General features: G+C 47.0%; 1 protein-coding gene across 2 annotated transcripts in view; it reads left to right on the top strand.

The window, feature by feature from the left end:
* The window catches only part of ZNF217 (zinc finger protein 217), a 145,651-nt gene that overhangs the window by 89,388 nt on the left and 38,222 nt on the right, over positions 1 to 18,041 (top strand). The window lies entirely within an intron of this gene.

The raw sequence follows: 18,041 nt of genomic DNA on the forward strand, positions 1-18,041 counted from the left end.
TCCTAATGTGTCGCAGGAGATGCTGCAACTCTTTTCCGATGCTCAAGCGGCTGCGATGCAAGTGATCCAGTCTGGTTTGGACACTTCGGACTCGGTGGCTAGGGCTATGGGCACGACCATAGTCTCTAGGAGGCAGTCTTGGGTTAGATCATCGGGCTTCTCGACGGACTTGCAGGCTACACTACTTGATCTTTTGTTGATGGGGAAAAGCTCTTCGGTTCTAAGGCTGACTCAGCCTTAGAACGTTTTTAAAGAGAGCAGAGAGACAGCAAGATCCTTGGGACTCCAGTCGTCGGCCTCATCCACCTTTAGAGGCTTTCGGAGATTTAAAGGATTTGGTTGTGGTTCCTTTCGAGGAAGACTGCAAGGACCACAACAAACTGCTTCTACCCTGCCTTACAGAGCCTTCAGGGGCTGGGGCAGAGTCCGTACGAGAGGAGCCACCTTGCAGCACTCTGCCTCTTCCTCTGGAGGGGTGCAGCAAGGAAAGCAGCCGTAGTCCTCCACCATTCCCTGTCCATTCGTCTCCAGTAGGGGGGAGACTTACCCTATTTCTTCCAATGTGGTAGGTCATAACATCAGACTCCTGGGTCATCGACCTTGTGAAGAGGGGGTACGCTCTTTTCTTTCGGGAATTTCCTCCCACTCTCCCTCCCCGCCCATCCTTCTGTTCGGAAGACCATTTTCTCCTGTTACAGCAGGAGGTATTATCCCTATTACAAAAAGGTGCAATAGAGTTGGTTCCCGAGCAAGAGAGGGGTCAGGGGTGCTATTCAAGATACTTTCTGATTCCCAAAAAGGATGGTCGGCTGAGACCGATTTTGGACTTGAGGATTTTGAATTGGTTCCTCAAACAGGAAAAGTTCAAAATGCTGACCCTCTCACAGGTTCTTTTGGCGTTGAACGAAGGAGACTGGATGGTGTCGGTCGATTTGCAGGACGCGTGTTTTCATATTCCGATCCTCAAATCGCACAGGAAGTATCTCCGTTTTGTGGTGGGATCACAACATTATCAGTTTGCGGTCCTCCTGTTTGGTCTTACTTCAGCACCTCGAGTCTTCACGAAGGTGATGGCGGTGGTAGCGGCAGAGCTCAGAAGAAAAGGGATCGCTGTGTTTCCCTATCTGGATGATTGGTTGATCAAAGCCAGTACTCCAGAGCTCGTGCGGTGCCATCTCCAGTCGACGACTCAATTGTTGTACGACTTGGGGTTTTCAGTCAATGTGCCCAAGTCTCACTTGGAGCCCTCTCAACGCCTCCTGTTCATTAGGGCAGTATTGGACACAACATTGATTCGGGCCTTTCCTCCGCCACAGCGGGTTCAGGACATACAGGCTTTGATTCCAATGTTTCGAAATGGAGCGGTAGTTCCAATCCTCAAAGTCCTTCGTCTGCTCGGTCTGTTTGCTTCTTGCATACTGTTGGTCACTCATGCATGCTGGCACATGAGGGCTCTCCAGTGGTGCGTCCGCAGGCAGTGGATTCAGCACAAAGGGGATCTCGAGGACTCGATAAAGATCTCCAGAGACACTGCAGTGGATCTTCAGTGGTGGGCAGCGGTCGACAACCTGTCTCAAGGAAGGCCGTTCTCGCTACCCCCACCAGTGGCCTCAGTGGTAACGGATGCTTCCACTCTAGGGTGGGGAGCTCATCTGTGGGACCTGGAGGTCAACGGCCTTTGGTCTCCAGTAGAACAGAAGTTACACGTCAATCTGTTTAGAATTGCGGGCAGTACGGCTGGCTCTCAAGGCCTTCCTTCCTTCCATTCGCGGTCAGTCAGTCCAGGTTCTAACGGACAACACGACCGCAATGTGGTATATAAACAAACAGGGAGGAGTGGGGTCGTATCTTCTCTGCAGAGAAGCTCTTCGACTCTGGTCCTGGCTTCAGGACCACAAGATCTGCTTGATTGCACATCATTTGGCCAGAGTCCTGAATGTCCGTGCAGACATTCTGAATCGAAGCAGCTCGGTCGACCACGAGTGGCGTCTTCATCCAGATTTAGTTCTGTATATCTTCCAGATGTGGGGATATCCACAAATAGATCTGTTTGCAACTCAAGAGAATGCGCAGTGCCCGCTGTTTTGCAGCCTTCAGTATCCGGTGCAAGGAGCTCTGGGGGACGCGTTTCAGATGTCCTGGAAGGGTCAGTTGCTTTACGCGTTTTCCCCCCATACCCTTGATTCCTTGAGTTCTCAGGAAAATCCGCCAAGACCGAGCTCAAGTCATTTTAATAGCTCCGGATTGGCCGAGAAGGGTGTGGTATTCGGACCTACTCCAACTCTCTCAGTGCCCTCCGCTCCGTCTCCCTTGCAGGGTGGACCTCCTCTCGCAGTCGCAGAGGCAGATTCTACACCCCCACCTCCAGAGCCTGCATCTTCATGCCTGGAGATTGAACGGGGCAGTCTGAGTTCCTTTTCTCTCCATCCAGATGTGGTGGAAGTTATTCTATCGGCCAGGCGACACTCCACCAAGTCAATCTATGCAAATCGCTGGGCTAAGTTTACAAGCTGGTGTGGAGAGAATAGTTTAGATCCTTTAAGAGCTGGTTTATCTGACATTTTGTCATTTGCGCTCTATTTGGCACAGAAAGGTTTTTCAGTTGCCACTGTTAAGGGTTATCTATCTGCACTATCTGCTTTTCTGTGCCTTCCTGATCAACCATCCTTCTTTAAATCACCAATTGTTTTAAAGTTTTTAAAGGGACTCACTAATAAGTATCCGCCCACGCCATTCGTTATGCCTCAGTGGGACCTTAACTTGGTTTTAACTTTTCTTATGGGTGCCCCGTTTTAACCCATGCACTCTTGTTCTTTACGGTTCCTAGTATTTAAAACTGTTTTCCTGGTGGCAATAACATCTGCCAGAAGGGTTAGTGAGCTTCAGGCTCTGACTGTAGAAACCCCATTCATTTCCTTCTTCAAGGACAAAGTGGTGTTGAGGACCAAGGCGGCTTTCCTACCGAAGGTTGTTACACCCTTTCACCTGCGGCAGTCAATTACTCTTTCTTCCTTTTACCCTCTGCCTCACCCATCCAAGGAGGAAGAGAGGCTCCACCGGCTGGATCCGCGAAGAGCACTGAGCTTCTACGTCGCCAGGACGAAAGAGTTCAGACAGGATGAACAGCTCTTCGTTGGATACGTGGGGAAGAGGAAAGGTAGAGCGGTCCACTAGAGAACGCTATCCACAAGGGTCATTCTATGTATTAAGATCTGCTATTCTTTGGCGAAGAGAGATCCACCTGTGGGGCTTCGTGCCCATTCCACCAGGGCCAAAGCAGCTTCATCGGCTTTGGCTAGAGGTGTTCCTGTGGCTGACATCTTCAGGGCAGCGACCTGGGCATCCCTCCATACTTTTGCCAAGCATTACTGTTTGGACTCTGAGGTCAGGAGGGATGGCCATTTTGCTCTCTCGGTGCTGCAAGATTTCTTGGTTTGACCATTCGGGCACCCACCACCGGAGGTTATACTGCTTGGGGACTCTATTCTTTTGGTGAGGAATCCACAGGTAGGTGTATCCATCAGAAGAATAAGTTACTTACCTTCGGTAACGCTTTTTCTGGTGGATACAGTTACTACCTGTGGATTCCTCACGGTCCCACCCACCTCCCCGTTGCCTGACTGGTCAAACCAGGATCTCTTTGGGTGCGCATCCTTGGACTTGTATATATATGTATATAGCTTTCACATGCATATGGTTGTATTCATTGTATATACTTTTCCTTTGCAATTTAAGATGGTGAAAAGGACATTTTGGACTGGAATTGTGCATATATAGATTTATTTCTGTCTCGGATTGAGCATTCATAACTGATTTTTATTGAGTTTTATATTAAATGTTTTATTTTCTTCTATTCTGGATGAATGTGTACTCATTAGGTTTAACCTGTTCGCCTCTATGGCACGTAAAAAAATGGTGATAACTGACGTCTGCACGTCGACGAGGGCTTTTTATTGCCTGGATGACGTCATGTGGCGTCGCGTGTAGTCGGGCGATTGTGACCTCGACGTGCAGAGCTAGAAGAAATTTCCGTCGAGGGCTGGTGCGAGGGGAAGAATTATTTTGGTGAGGAATCCATAGGTAGTAACTATATCCACCAGAAAAAGCTTTACCGAAGGGAAGTAACTTATTCTTCTGTGCCAGTCAGCGCAGACCTGTAAAAAAAACAAAAAAAAAACTATCCTAGTTCATTTAGAAAATAATAATAATTCAAACCGTTTTCGACTTTGTGTCAAAGGTATTTGTGACTTCTCTTGGTGTGGCAGGGATGTCAACAAGGAAGGCTGGTCTCAAGTCCTGCAGCACCTGTCACCGACAAATGTCTGTGATGGATCTGTGCCTCATTTGTCTCTGGTGCATTAAGTGTGACCACAATGCCAAGGCGTGCATCGCCTGTTGTACCATGCACCCCATGTCCTTGACGGAGCAATTCCTCAAGCTGTTTGCCACTCGGCGTGCAACACCACAATGGTCTCGATCTTAGTGAAGAGGAAGGTCCCAGGACCAGTTGTAGAGCCATCTATCTTGGCAGTCTAACACATCCTATTCCTGTAAGTCCTACAAGAAAAAGAGCAAGAAGTCAAAGAGGTCTTTGACTTTGCCACATCTGTCTAAGTCAGCCGATGAGACAAAGGAGAGTTGACATTCTAGGCCTGGCTCCGGGGTTGATCCTGCCTGGATGTTTTCGGCACATCCCTGAATTTCCCAGAGCAAGTCCTGCCCAAGAATTTTATGAAGCATTGCACATCATATTTGGGTAGCCCATCTCTGCTGGAGTGCCTTTGGGCTCCACATGTTTGGGAGAGACGCCTACTGGTTTTAAACCAGCGAGTTTGCCCTCTGCGCCAGTTGGGCCCCTTGGTTGCATAGTTTCGGACTGGTGCCGTTCAATGCACCTCGACCTTTCCCTGGTGCTGCCCCCGCTGTTGACACTGCCCCCATTCTTAAACCCGACTTCGACACGGGGCTGGATGAGTGTAGGCACATGGGAACAAGAGCCCTGTTCCCATGGGCTAGTACTTGGGGAAGATTTGGAGGGGCCACTGGACCCTTATGAATACCAGCCCATAGACCCCAATGAGGACACATGGTGTGAGGATCCGGCGGACGCCAGTGGACTGTACACCTTCCCCGATATTGGCTTGGTCTCCTTTCCTACCATGGTTACATATGAGTAAGCCTCATTTGCCATGGTGGTGAGGAAGGCGGCCAAGGTCCTGGCCCTTCATGGCTGTCAAAACTAATATTCTTGACGGAGGCACTTGAGCCAGGAGTAATTTCTTCCGAACTTTTGTTTCCCACTTAACAAAACCCTCATGGATGTACTGCTCGGAGCCTGGTCCAGGTGTTGTGAACAGGACAATTGCCCACTGCAATCGCTCCACCCCAGGGGACCCCAACTTCCTCACCCAACACCCCAGCTTGTGGAGCTGGGTAGTGCAAGCTTCCACTTCCTTCCCTCTCACTCCACTGGGCAGGGAGTCCAGAAGGCTGGATACCTAGGGCACAAAAATGTTTTCTTCCGCCAGCTTGGCACATCGGTCTGTGAACACCCCATGTCTTTTGGGCTGATAAACTTGCTCTTGTACTCTGAAGAGGCCCAAGCCGCACACTCCCTAGGTGTTGCTGACAGGAGAGTTGCCGTTAAGTGCACCATTTGCTGTGGGATCGGCTTGACTGACACACTAGGCAGAGTGGTTTCATCGTCTGTGGCCCTTAGGTGCAACCGCTGGTTGAGAACCCCTGGTGTTTTGGGGGATTTTCGGGCCTCTGTCATGGACATGCCCTTTGATGGACACGTACCCACATGGATCAGGTAGCCGAAGATCGGGGCCAATCATCTGACCCCCCTCCCGGCAGTCGCAACCTCCAAACCTCTTTACTTTGCCCTCCAACTATCATGAGCATCTTGTAAGCGCCTTCTTCTACCCCACTGGAGGTTGATAACATCTGGCCGCTGGATTCCCCAGATTCTGTCTGAAGGGGCTAATCCCTCCCCTGCCCCCCCTTCATAACTACCCTTCCACCCATGCCACCCACTTGCGACAGACTGATGGAGGACCATATCTCTGCCAGGAAGGGGCAGCTCACTTGACCACGAGAACAACTGAGAGGATGCCTGCATCAGACGTAGGTTGTGATTGCTATTCCTGCTACTTTCTGGTGCCCAAGAAGGAGAGAGGCCTTCATCCTTTCTTTAGACCTACCCCCTCTGGCCAAGAGAGCTGCAACTTCCTTGTGGAGAAGTGCTGATTTTCCTCCAGTAGGCAGCTGTAGGATGGAGGTATGGCTGGAGGGGGTTGTCTCGAAGGGTAGGGAGTAGCCCCCTTGGACTATTTGCAAAAACCACCTGTCCGTCATGATGGATTCCCATTGATGCAGGTGATGGCAGATTCTGCCTCGAACTGGTCTGAGATGGTGGGACGAAATAGGAGGGTTTGGAGGCTGCGGTAGGGGTGGACTGAGAAGACCTCTGGTGCTCCGTTCCACTAGCCTGTGGGATTCCTCAGCAACCCAGTGGCTGAGTAGCATGCACAGATTGGTGGCTGGTAGGGAAATGACGTGACAGGGAGCCGCTTCCTTTGCCATGAAAGGGGCGAAAAGTATCTGTGTTGGGAGAGGGGCATGATTGGCGTCTCCATCCGGAGGTGGTGCAAGGTCTCTTTCAGCAGTGGGGAGAGACCTAGCTAAATCTGCCCCCACTGCAGAGAATGCGCAATATCAGCAGTTCTGTTTGTTGGAGTTCCAAGACAGCTGTTGCTCGGAAATTATTATTATTTATTATTATTATTATTATATATATTTTTTTTTAGTTTTTTTTTTTTTTTTTTTTAGCTCAAGTGGGTCTCTGGCCTCCTGTATGCCTTTCCAGCTATACCACTTCTGCCCAGGGTTCTCAAGAAGATTAGGAACAACCGGTCCCAAGTCATACTTGTGGCCTCAGGCTGGTCTCTGAGAGTCTGGTATCCCGAGATGTTGAGCACGGCCATCGGTCCTTTAATCAGGTTGCCTCTTTAGCACCTGAACCGTCTAACTAAATTTATCTTCATGTGTGGAGATTGAGTGGCAACAGTTGACAGTTTTTGTCCTTCCACCCAAAGCCTGTAATGTTATCTTGTCAGCTCCCCGTCCCTTAACCAAGACGGTATACACCGGTCATTGGACACATTTTATAGCATTTTGTACAACCAGACAGTGTGACCCATTATCTCCTCCCTCCCTTTCCCAAGTTTTTATTTATTTTTATCCTAGTCCAGCAGGGCTCTGCATTGGGCACGTTAAAGGGTTAGATATTAGCTGTCTTCTCAGTCTTGCTCCTGCCAGATCAGCCTTCCCTCCAAGTCCCCTGTTAGGGGATTGGAGGGAAGGTCTACAACATTTATTTCGTCCAGTTCCCTTTGTTATGCCCCAATTGGACCTTAACTTGGTCCTCTGTTTCTTCGTGTGGGCTCCCCTTGAGCCACTTCATACCTTCTCTGTTAGGCTCCTTACCATCGAGACAGCACTTCTAATGACAATTGCATCTGCAAGAATTGTCAGTGAACTCCAGGCTCTGTCATTTCAGCCTGCACTTGTCTCATTGTTCCCAGACAAAATGGCCCTTTGGATTCGCGCATCCATTTTGTACTCGCCCTGTTCCGGGTAGGCCAATCCATCACCTTGCTTATTTCTTACACTCTGCCTCATCCCTCCAAGGAAGAGAATAGGCTCGACCATTTGGACACAAAAAACGTTATTTTTCTCCCTTGACCTCAAAAGACAGTTCTGTGTGGACTAGCAACTCTTTGTTGAATACGCCAGAGGCAAGAAAGGGTAGGCTGTGCAGAAACAAAACATCTCCTGATGGATTTTGCTCTGCATTAAAATCGGTTATCCATTGGCCAAGAATCAATACCCAGAGGGCTAGCATGCTCATTCCACTAGAGCCAAGGCGGCGACCACTGCTTTAGCACATGGAGTTCCGGTCCTGACATCTTAAAGGCAGCAATGTGGGCCTCCCTGTACACATTCACCAATCAATACTGCCTGGACAGTTGGGTCTGTCAGATTGGGCACTTTGCTCATTCAGTCTTGCAGGGCTTCTAATCTACTAAAGTTTGCAGGTTCCCCTCCTGAGAGGTATTTCTTGGGTATCTATTCTAAGGTAAGAAATTTGCAGCTAGCGGTCTCTATCAGTACCTTCAGTACCGTGTCATCTGGTAGAAACTACATTGCAGTAGATTCCTTATTATCCCACCCATCCTCCCTGTTCTGTGTATGGATTTTTTTATGATGAGCTCTAGATCAACACAGTACTGGTTAGTGTTCCTCGTGGCTCTGTGCTCCTGGCTGGGAAAGTTGGGAAAAGAAACTGATATCGGTGTGCAGGTGTGGTGCGGCACCTATATAGACACAGCTTACGCCACTTCTGGCAAGCATGACGCCACACAGTCGTTCGACGTCAACTATCGGCGCGCAGGGGTACTGCTCCCAAAAAATGCCCAGTGTCTGACGGCTGGAGATAATTCTAAGGTAAGGAATCTGCGGCTAGATAGTCTCTACTAGATAAGGCATTACCGGAGGTAAGTAACTTGTTCTTTAGTTGCCATTTCTAGAGGGAGAATGGTTGGTGAAACTCAAGCATTACTTTCCATAGTCCCTTACTTCCCTTGCCCTCCCACCCACCCCCCCAAAGGTAGTTCTACATCGAGCCCTTTCTTTTTACCGAAGATTTTTTTTTTTTAGTACATTAGTTAGTACCTATGTTTCAGCTTTTGTATATATAAGCCATACAATAAAACATAACTTGATACAAAAATAACCGGTAAAAATCAGTCTTGGTATTATACAATAACATGACTGGTATCTAAAATATCCTCCTTTTTTCATAGTTCAGAGGGCATTTTCCTTTCTGTTTTGTATCCTCTTCCTTCCTGACTAGGGAAGAAAGGTATACACGGTGTTGACTTGCACAGATCATTATTCATCTACTTAGAGAGAACATCCTCCTTTTGGATTGTAGACTCTCTATTCATTGTTTAGCCTTTATGCTAAGGGTTCGTGTCCATTGACATCAAACGTTTGTCAGGTTCGGAGGTTCCCAGTCATCTTCAGGGTAGATCCACTAAAGAAATTGCAACCTCATATGCATCACTAAAGAGACATGTTCTGCAGCAAAATGGAAACTCCCCCATATCATCCTTTCTGATTTGAGGGGAGTTGCCATCAAACTTTGGGACTATACATTGTCATCTGTGTCTGAAAAAGCAACCACATGTTTAAACAAACAAAAAAAAAAAAACCTAATAAAAAAAACTCTGTGTTGCCACATATTTGTTGGCTTTCTGATTTAAGTGTGCTGAGAAAAGAAAGGTTCAATCATTTCTGCTTGGTTATTGTCTCAACCTTTAAGTACTGCTTAGAGGAAGATGGACGACGGGGTAATAGTCCAGTTACTTACTGGTAATCTTCATTACTCTTGAGTCCAGGATGTGGAGATTGTTTCTTTTCTTTTCTTTAGAGGCTTGATATACAACAAAGAGTACACTGAGTTCCTCTCCATGTATTGACTGCTTGGTTATGGCAGCCATGTCACAGTCCAAGGCCTTTGGGTCCCCATGGAAAAGACTTACCATCTCAACCTTGTTAGAGCTGAACGCCATTCACCTTGCTCTCAAAAGGTCTCTCCTATCTCTGAAATCATGCAACATAATAATGCAAACAGACAAACAGTCACCATGTATTATACAGACAAACAAGGAGGAACAAGGTCCACGCACCTGTCCATCCTACCTCAAACAGTGTGGCATTAGGCGTTAACTAGAGGAATCACCTTGACAGCAGTACATATTCCTGGAAAGCTAAACTAAGATGCACATTTCCTCAGTCAACATAATGAGGACAGTCTAGAATGGGTTTTATACATTGAGGTTGTATCAACCATCATTCAGGAACGGGCATTCCCAACTATAAATGTATTCACCATTGCAGAAAAGACAATGTGGAGACTTTGCGTCCAGGGCACCAGAACACAATTCAAGGGGCAATTTCCTTTTGATCGAATGTTCGACAGCATTTGTCTACACTTTTCCTGCAATCCCACTCATTCTCAGTGATTTTCAAGCTACACAAATGCAGGATCTGAATGATGACCAAAGCCCCATGACTAAGACCAATACCTTCTAGATCTCAGAGTTGTCAAACACAAGAGATTACCTTGTACGCCATATCTACTATCCTTATTTTAAGGCCAAGTACCCCTTACAACTTTCAATTTTTGAATTCGGCTGCATGGGTCTTGAAGTCAGACATTATGGATGCTTGTTTTCCCCAAGAATGTATGGACATATTAAAAGAAGCAAAACGTCCATCAGAAAAAATATACCCATTGAAATGGAAAAGATTCTGGGTTTGTTATCATACTAAAGGTTTAATGTAAAAGGTTTCATGTGACATTTAGCAAAATCTAAGCTACAATTCGCTTCCATTAATGTTCACATTCCAGATAAAACAGCGTATAATAGTTTACTTGCCAGCATATAAATTTTCACTTACCAGCATATTGAAAATCCCTCCAACTAATGTCATTCTTCAAGATTACAGTTAAAGATTTCCTTGAAGGTCTCAAAGTTTTTCCTTGTGAGTAACACACCTCTCCACCATAGAAACTTCATACTATCAAGACTACCCAGACTTCCTCAATTAGCATAGCTTTGCAGTCCGCGCACTAGGGTGTTGGACAGAGAGCCTTTGCCCAACCACCCCATGGGCTCTGTGTGGCACGTGGTTGCCTGCAGGATGTGGGTTGTGGCAAGGCTTTAAGTTCAACTCCTTCACAGACTGCATAAACTGAATTTCTGATCCCAGACCTTCCTCCTCCATCCAACCCCACCGCAGTTTTGCAAACATCCCCCACCCACCGCATATTTTGAGTTTTTTTTCTTAAAAACGGTCTTCACTGTACCAGCCCACCAGTGGCACTCGGAGGTACCACAGGTGAGCGCAAGATTCACTTTTTAATGCTTACATTGTCCTGCGGGACCTCCACATAGTCCTTACAGAAGGTCTTACAGGGTACCGCTCCACATGATAAAAAAAAAAAAATGGCCCCAGTAGGTTCCCTCTATACTTGTACTAATACCTTGTTTGCGTTATTCAACAACCGTTCTCGTTAATTGAGCTTGCTATTTATTTAAGCATTTTGACTATCATTGAAGATCCTACAATGCAGAAGAAAAGGTTACATACCTTTTGAGTTCTGGATATACATAATCGGAATCTCCATTGAAGTCAAATGACCCACACATCTTCTCGGCTGCCGTAATTGAACATATTCCCTACACTCTACTTTGAAACAAAAAAACTAAAAAAAACTTTGTGAGGTGTTCAATATGCCAGTACAAGGCATTCTGGGAAGAGATGCATCCAAGGTTTTTAAGTGGATAGACATTTTCTTCTTTTCCTCTGTTCAATGTTAGCCTATAGGTTGGATATTTATGTTCATGTTCTCTACTTTAAGCTCTTTGCTCAGTTTGATATTGAAAGATGCGGCAATGCAAATCTATAAGTACATTTGGGAGAACGCTGTTAAAACATTAATGAAAACTTTATGCCTTTTTAGGCATTCATTATTAGATTTATAACTGCGATTATCCAGTATTGGATCTTTCATAAATTCACATGCTTGACTCATCCCCGTCGACGAAGTGGGAGTCCCACGGTACATAAAATAGCAATAATTAACAAATATTTTTTTTTTGCCATAGGCTATAATGGAGATACCAGTCACTCATATAGCCTATCCAGGTCCTTTTGTGAAAAGGACCCAAACTTGCCTGCTGGCCAATCAGGCAACAGCACCCTCTAGAACACTCTCCAGAGAAGCTCCTTCCCTCAGATTTTCTACCGCACGTCGTGTGAAGGGAGTCTCCCTGAGCTCTGCTCAGTTTTCTACTTCTTCAGAAGCTTTTTTCTCTCAGAGAACTTAAAAATTTTTGGATTCTTCTAGAAAAGGCCTTTTTCGCCCTTGCAAGACCCGTGGAAAGAAAAGGCTCCATGTGGATGATCCACATAAAGACTGCTTGTATTGCCTCTACCCACAACACCAGGTGAAGGACTGCAAGATATGTCGTACTTTCTCCACAAAAACCCCCAGAGACTGCGAGGGTACTCCTGACATGGTTACAGGCAAAATCCTGTACTTCAGGTGAGGAGAGTGGGTCAGAAAGGCCACATAAGAGGTCCAAATCTGAGGATCTGGGCCAGACAGAATAATCTAGAAAGAGGCAGAAATTACATCATGGAAAAGGCTTACAGACTTCAATTTCCTCTGAGACATCCTCTCCTCTCCTCTTCAAAAGAAGGAGTCCTACCGTCTATCTCCTTCCTCTGAGCCTTCTACCTCTAGAAAGGTAACCGTTAAAATTAAGTCGACGACGACACCACTGTCGACGACCGTGACGACGAAGGCAGTGTTTACAGCTACCGTCTCCACTACCTCATCGACGAGCCCATCGTCGGCGATGACTACATTGACTTCAACGGTAAGGGCTCCTATCCCCTCAATCAAACCTCCGTCTACGAGGATTCCAGAACGGAGTGTGTCGTTAACACCATCGACGAAAGCCCCGTCGACTAGAACATCACCAACGACAGCGTCGTCGGCTATTTCCCCATCAACGAAGACACCGTTGAAAAAGTGATCGTCGGCGAGACCACCGCCGACGAGACCGTCGATGGAAAAATCATCCCTGATTACAGTACCTTCGACGGCATCTTCATCATTGACACCATCTACTATGCCACTGGTGCCAGTCAGACAGATAGAGGCTACTCCTACCTCATCCAGGTCTCCGGATCTTTGGGCCATGGTCAGGATCACATCTCTGCCCAGATCAGAGATTTATCCCACAGACACGTCTCCAAGCAAGGTGTCAACTTTAGTACCCAGTCATCTACTTGACTGGGAGGAATCCGATGAGGGTCCATTCCGAGATGCACACAGCCCATTACAGCTCCACGTTAAATACCAGGAAGAGGACGACGATGATGAGTATGACCAATACCAACCATATTACTCACATCAAGAAGGCTATTACCAACCAAGAGAGCCTCAGCCAAGAGACTCTATACATATGCCTTCCTCCTTAATCCAGGACTTATAATCAATGCTACAGGATTATAGGAGGAGGTTCCCAGTTACAGAAGATCAGCCACCACCGCCAGCTAATCCTGCTACACCAAGAAACGTCCCTCTACCTCCAGCTACTCCCAGGATGACTTCTCACTCTGTTTTAGCTGCACCCCTTGGAGATGAAGGTTCCACTTCAGGGGAAGGAGACATTTCTACCCCGCAACATCCCACTGAGGAATGGGATGACCACTTAGCCCTCATTCCTTCTCCACCAACTCCTCGCCCTTCTGATTCTCCACCTGAGGATATAGGTGGTTTCCACAATCTAATGGACAGGGCTGCCGCACGCTTCCACCTTCCAACATCGGTCTCTCAGTCCGAATGTTTCCTTCATGATTTTAAGGCGCAGTCAAGGAAATCTGTACGGTCCATTCCCATTATTGACTATATGGAGCGAGGGTACAAAGATCATGCGCAACCCAGCAACAGTCCCACCAGTGCCGCAAAAATTGGACAAGAAATACAAAGCATCCCAAGACTCTCCGGCATGTCTCACTGGCCACCCAAAGCCGGACTCTGTTATCTTGCAAGCGGCTCAAAGGCGTTCTAAGAATCCATCGACGCCTATTTCTAATCCTCCAGACAGAGAAGGAAGGAGATTAGATAATGTGGGCAAAAGATTCTCCTCCATGTCAGCAATCACTGTTAGAGCAGCAAATTCATTGGCAATCCTGGGTCGTTATGACCGGCAAATGTGGTCGGATATGCAACCTTTCATTGATCTCATCCCAGAAGGCAAGCAAGCAGAGGCACGGAAGATCCTCTAAGAAGGTGAGCGTACGTCGGTGGAGATAATCGACTGCGCTCTAGATTTAGCCTCCACCGGCTTTCGTCAGCTGGCTGGTGCCACTGTCTTACGCCACCAAGGTTGGCTCAAGGCCACATCTTTCAGGCAGGAAGTGCAGTCCAGAATCCTCGACATGCTCTACGATGGCGAATCTCTCTTTGGCAAGCACGTAGATGACGCGCTCCAGGCCATTAAGAACGACAGACACTGCCAAGTCCATAGGTACCCTTCAGTTTTGGAAACAGCCCTTTTGGGGTGCTAGAGGAAGAGGATTTACCTCATTTCGAGGTTCCTTTCACAGGCAGTACCAGCAACCCCAATATAGGCCGTCCTATCAAAAACAGTATAGGCAACCATCTACGGCTTCTTACGACAGACCGGGAGGAAAGAGAAGACAGGGTTCACAAAACGGATCAACCCAGAAAGCACTGATCTTCTCCAGGCACCGGCTATGATCCCCCTATGTTCACACCATCAACAAATAGGAGCACACATCTCCAACTACATCCAGGAGTGGAAGAAAATAACATCAGCCAAATGGGTGCTGGATATAGTGACAAGAGGTCATACCCTGGAATTCATACAAAAACCACTGCATCACCCACCAAGAACATGCAGACCGATCCATCTTCGTCTGCTTCAGCAGGAGGTATTCCTATGCTTGCCAAGGGAGCTATAGAAAGAGTTCCAGTTCAGCAAAGAGGTCTTGTATTCTACTCCCGTTTCTTCTTGATAAGGAAAGTCAGGAGAATGGCCACCAATACTAGATCTCAGGAAACTCAACAAGTTCCTTCGGAAGCAATCTTTTGGATATCCTGCACCTTCTCAATCCTGGAGATTTTATGACAACATTGGATCTCCAGGATGCTTATTTCCACATACCAATACATCCGAAAACAATACATCAGAAACATCGCAAATATCTCCACTTTACTATAGCCGGTGCCCATTATCAGTTCAAAGTTCTACCTTTCGGGCTGAGGTCAGCTCCAAGAATCTTCACAAAATGCCTTGCCCCAGTCGCAGGTTTCCTCTGCAGCAAGGGCATACAGGTGTTTTCATACCTGGACGACTGGCTCATAAAAGCTCCGTCTCCGCTACTAGCCTCCAAGGCGACAAACGCTTGCTTGAAATTATTCCGCAGTTTGGGGCTAACAGTAAATCTACAGAAGTTGGTCATACTTCCCTCATTCAGAAGAGTCTTCCTGGGTGCAGAATTAGACACCATCCAGAACAAAGCATATCTCACTCCGGCATGGCAGCAGAAGCTAACCAACTTAGCTGTCAGAATTTCTACAAAAGAGTTTGCTTCAGTGTGACTGTTCAAGTCGCTTCTGGGCATGATTTCCTCAGCCATCATCCTAGTTCGACTGGTGAGGCTGAGAATGAGACCGTTACAAGAAGAATTACAACTCCAATGGACCCAGTCATCCCGATCTAACTTCTCTTCAATTGCATGCTTGGCTCCTGAGTTCAGAGTTTCAGGGTATGAACATTGATCAGGAATGCAGACTGATATTATCTAGGGCACGAGCAGAGAGCACAAATAAGACGTACAAACTCAAGTGGAAGAGATTTTGTGTTTGGTGCTCTCAGAACAATTTCCACCCATTACAAATTAAGCCTGAACAAATTATTTTGTACCTTCTCACACTCTCTAAGGCTGGTCTTTGCCATGCATCAGTCAAGATTTACCTAGCAGCTATAGCCTCCTATAGGCGATCAGCTGAGATGCCCTCAATCGGCTCATCCAGAATCATTAAGCAGTTCATGAAAGGCCTCTTCCACACTTTCCCTCCGGTGCGGCTACCTCCGCCAGAGTGGCACCTCAGTATAGTCCTGTCTCAGCTCATGAAAGCTCCTTTCTAACCTATTCACAGGGCGGACCTCAAGTACATCACATGGAAAGTGGCAACCCTGCTTGCTCTCACTTCCACCAGGAGAGTCCGTGATATACAGGCTTTTACTACTAAAGAACCTTTTTCTGTTTTTTTCTGGTGACTTTGTTATGCTCAGGACCAACCCCAGATACATTCCCAAGGTGCCATCTTCATTCCATCTCAATGAGCCCGTGATACTACGAACCTTTTTTCCAAATCCAACTACAATCGCAGAAAAAACTCTACATTCTTTGGACATCAAACGATGCCTCAAATTTTACCTTCAAAGTACCAAACAAATCAGGAAATCAGACCAACTCTTGTTATCTTATTCTCTTGGATGACAAGGAACAGGGGTCACCAAGGCCACTATAGCCCGTTGGATTTCCTCTACCATTCAATTCTGTCCCACCAAAGCAGGAGAACCGTTGACTAGGTGCCCGAGAGCCCACTCCATGAGAGCAGTCTCCACATCGGCTGCTGTGTTTCAGGGTATTGCCCTGGATAAGATATGTCCAGCTGCGACATGAAAGACTACGCACTGCTTTACGCAGCACTATTGTTTGGAGTCCTTGCAGACAACTGACTCTAGTTGGACAAGCTGTTCTACGTCATCTTTCATCAAGGTGAGACCTTTCCTTGGTTATATAGAAACTGTTTGATATGCAAATAGTCCATGACTGCTATGCAATATACTTTGACATGCTTCTATATAAGTATGTATGTGGTTATGTATATATGTGTGTGTGTGTATATATATATATATATATATCTATACATGGATGTTCAGTATATGTGTGTATATGTACTTAGATTGATCTATATTTGTTTGAAGTTCATAATACAAGATTTATGAGCTAACTATTTCATACAGGTTGTAAAGGATTTCCATGCTCTCCCCCTCCATCCACTGCGAGTATAATGTTTATCAACAGGATTGCTGGTTATTCAGATTCAAGCATGTGAATTTATGAAAGATCCAGTACTGGATAAGAAAACAAGTTACTTACCTGTAACTACAGGTTCGATGGCATCTGTCGCTGTAGATTCGCATGTTTTGCATAGCTCGCCATCTGGTGTTGGGTCGGAGTGTTACAAGTTGTTTTTTTTCGAAGAAGTCTTTCGAGTCACGGGACCGAGTGACTCCTCCTTTTGTCTCCATTGCGCATGGGCGTCGACTCCATCTTCGATTGTTTTTTTTCCGCCATCGGGTTCGGACGTGTTCCTGTCGCTCCGAGTTTCGGAATGGAAAAACAGCTAAATTTCGGAAGATTTTCGTCGGTATTGTTGCGTTCGGGATCGGCGTAGTTAGAATCAACACCGCATCGAAGATCGAAGAGCTCCGGAGCCCTTCGGGGTAGATTTCGATCCCCCGTCGGGGCCTGCTCGGCCCGACCGCGTGTAGAAGAGCGCCGATGGAACGGACCCCGTTCCGTTTCTGTCCCAAATGCCACAAAAAATACCCCTATATAGACCAACACTTGGTCTGTAACCTGTGCCTGTCACCTGAGCACAGTGAAGACACTTGCGAGGCCTGTCGTGCGTTCCGGTCCCGAAAAACACTCCGAGACCGTCGAGCCAGAAGACTTCAAATGGCGTCCACGCCGACAGCCCACCGAGAGTTCGAGGTACAGGAAGAGGAAGAAACCTTTTCGATACACGAATCGGACTCCGAGGAATTCGACGATCCACGAACCGTGGGTAAGATGTCGAAAACCACTCATAAGAAGATTGTCAAGGCCCAGGGGACGCCACTGCCACCAGGCCATGGCTCCACCCATAAATTCGGTGACCGACCGTCGGCACCGAAAAAGGCCCAATCAGTGCCGAGACCGTCCGACTCCGGTCGAGACACCGGCACGCAGCCTTCTCGGGACCGAGAAAGTGCTGGAGACATACATCGACACCGAGATAGCGGTGTAGACACGGCTCGACGCCGAGACAGCGGCACCGATGAAGATCGACGCCGAGATGTTTCGACTCCGAAAAAGAAAAAAGTCACCTCGGAGCCGAAAAAAGATGCGGACAGGATTTTATACAGCAGGGGACAGGAAAGATAAGCACCCTTCCCCCTATTAGGAGAAAGAGAAGACTGGAATTTCAAACTGACCAAACACCACAAACAAAAATGGTGAAAACGGTTACTCCGCCACCCTCTCCTCCACCTATAATTCACGTCTCACCAGCACAAACTCCATCACAT

Source organism: Pleurodeles waltl, chromosome 7 (assembly GCF_031143425.1).
Source record: "Pleurodeles waltl isolate 20211129_DDA chromosome 7, aPleWal1.hap1.20221129, whole genome shotgun sequence".
In the NCBI taxonomy this organism is placed as follows: domain Eukaryota; kingdom Metazoa; phylum Chordata; class Amphibia; order Caudata; family Salamandridae; genus Pleurodeles; species Pleurodeles waltl.